General features: G+C 34.7%; 1 long non-coding RNA gene across 1 annotated transcript; it reads left to right on the top strand.

Annotated features, from left to right (window-relative positions):
• The first annotated feature begins 84 nt into the window (after nt 1–84).
• Nucleotides 85–2,115, top strand: LOC130549463 (uncharacterized). Its single transcript, XR_008962201.1, has 2 exons — nt 85–1,582; nt 1,775–2,115. It is a non-coding gene; the product is annotated as an uncharacterized LOC130549463 (long non-coding RNA).
• Nucleotides 2,116–2,336: the final 221 nt, after the last annotated feature.

Raw genomic sequence — 2,336 nt, 5'->3', positions numbered from 1 at the left:
AAGATTAGTGAGATTTAGTATTTAAAGTTTATTTATGACAATATGTAGTAAAGTGCGTATATAATAATTCAGTTCTGAGTTGCTTTTGAGTTTTGAGCTAGGTAATTTAATTTAGTTTTATGTGGTAAAAATAAAGACTGTTGTTTAAAAATTAGAGCTGGCAAATGAAGGCCAGTGGCAAAATTACAGCTTTTTGCAAAGAGGGCAATAAAGGAGGATTGTGAAAAGTGACAGGTTATATTTGTGTCAGATCATTTCATAGCCAATATATAACTTGAAAGCCAATATAAAACTAAAAAATAACAACTGTATAAAATAACAAATACAATGTTTCTTTGCATTTATTTTGAATTTATTGGGTTCACGAGTAGGGTACTTTTTTACTGTGGATGACCATGGTCGTCACCTACCACCTAAGGCCATTTTTGACCAAGGAAAAACCCTACCTGTTAACCAATCAGGTTTGATTCTCCCCTCCCTACAAGCGCGCAGTGCATAGATAATAAAACACAAGTGTTAAAGCACAAATATGAAGTGGTCTGTAGTTGACTATTTTAAAAGACAGATTGACAAATAACAGTACGATTCATCAACTGAGGTCATTATGCATGATCATTATGATTACTATTAAAAAGGGTGCTACCAAATTGTAAATTGGTGTGACCAATTCAGAAAGTGAGTCGCACCAGTGCGACCAGTGGGAATAATTAGTCTAGAGCCCTACCTGTAAATATTACCTCTTTGGATATATTAAGTTTTAAAGGCGTTTATTGGCAGAAACATAAGATATGCTTATCATTGTTTTCCAGCATACCATACAAACATGAGGAAAAATAATCTACAAGTACAGAAGCAGCAAACTGTGCAAAACAAAATTTGTCACTGCCAAAACTTATGGCCATGACTGTGTTTGTTGATTGTGTGCACGCCTTGGCGTTAGAAATGTTTAAAAAAAATCAACAAATGCTCTGAAAGCGATCCACAAATGCGTGCAGCTATCCACAAATAAATGCTATCAGAATATATTAAAAAATATATTATTTGCAAATCTCATTGTATTTGTTAATTTCCTTCCTTTTTGTGGAACGTCTAATGTATATTTATGGTTCGCATATGTGTGGATTTGAAAATTGTTTGTGAAATCTACATTTATTTGCGGATCATAGTAAATTTATTTAGAATAATCCAACAATTTTGACCCCATAGCTCTCCTCTCTTTGTCGCGATGAGTGTAAATATTTTGTTCACATTTTGTCTCAAAAATCATCTAATGGCAGTAAATTATGGCATAAATGTAATCTTCGGGTCAACTTTTAATGTAGGCGAACTGGACATGGAAAACTTCTCGAATTTGATTTTCTTACTTGTTAATGTGACATGTAACTGAGTTTTCTGTTTTTACTAAGCACAGTTGTATTTTTTATGCTAACACTTTATATTGCACCTTTGACTTCTTTCGCTGGTGTGCTTCCTTTTTTTAATAAATGTAATTTTCTTTCTGGTTTCCCAGATTATGAAGCCATCGTCAAGCTCTCTGATGGTTTTAATGGAGCTGATTTGAGGAATGTGTGTACTGAGGCTGGTAAGACATATCTAACACATTGGAATAGCATTTCCCACATTTGTCTTGACACTTGCTGAATTGGGACAACATTAACTGTACAGTGCATGCTGTGCAGCATGCAGTTAGCTAGTATTTCCAAACACACCTAGTTTCGTCAGTTATTGAATCCCCAGAATTCTAACATGTGACCTTGTCCATTACATCCAACAGGAATGTTTGCCATTCGTGCTGATCGTGATTATGTGACTCAAGAGGATTTCATGAAGGCTGTTAGGAAGGTGGCAGATTCTAAGAAGTTGGAGTCCAAGTTGGACTACAAACCAGTATAAAACCACATTTTGTGTGAAGTAAAAACGTCAGGGTTTTTGTTCGGTAATCAATATACTGACCATGGACACAATTTTTTTCCAACATTTAAGAGCGTTCTGATATTGTATTTCCATTTTTACCTTTGCGTAACAGTTGTTTAATTGCATAGCTCCAATTTGATTAAAGATGTCACCTGTTGGCCATGTATGTTAAACAAAAAATTATATGACATTAGAAATCTTTGTGAATGCTTGCTTGAAGTGTTTTGTGTGCCTGGTCTGCTTCTTGCATTGTAAAAGAAACAACATGGAAGTGCTTCATCTGTTATTGTCTAAGAAAGCTGACCGATTTTAAGTTCAGTTTTTGGCTTTAAACGTAATGCAGTTTTCCTAGGGCTGTTTTTAATGTGGTGTTAACATTATCTTGTTCCATATTTTAGACCAGTCATGCCATCCATTGGGGA

Source organism: Triplophysa rosa, unplaced genomic scaffold (assembly GCF_024868665.1).
Source record: "Triplophysa rosa unplaced genomic scaffold, Trosa_1v2 scaffold121_ERROPOS1305309, whole genome shotgun sequence".
NCBI lineage: Eukaryota > Metazoa > Chordata > Actinopteri > Cypriniformes > Nemacheilidae > Triplophysa > Triplophysa rosa.
This window is presented reverse-complemented; position numbering and strand designations above follow the sequence as displayed.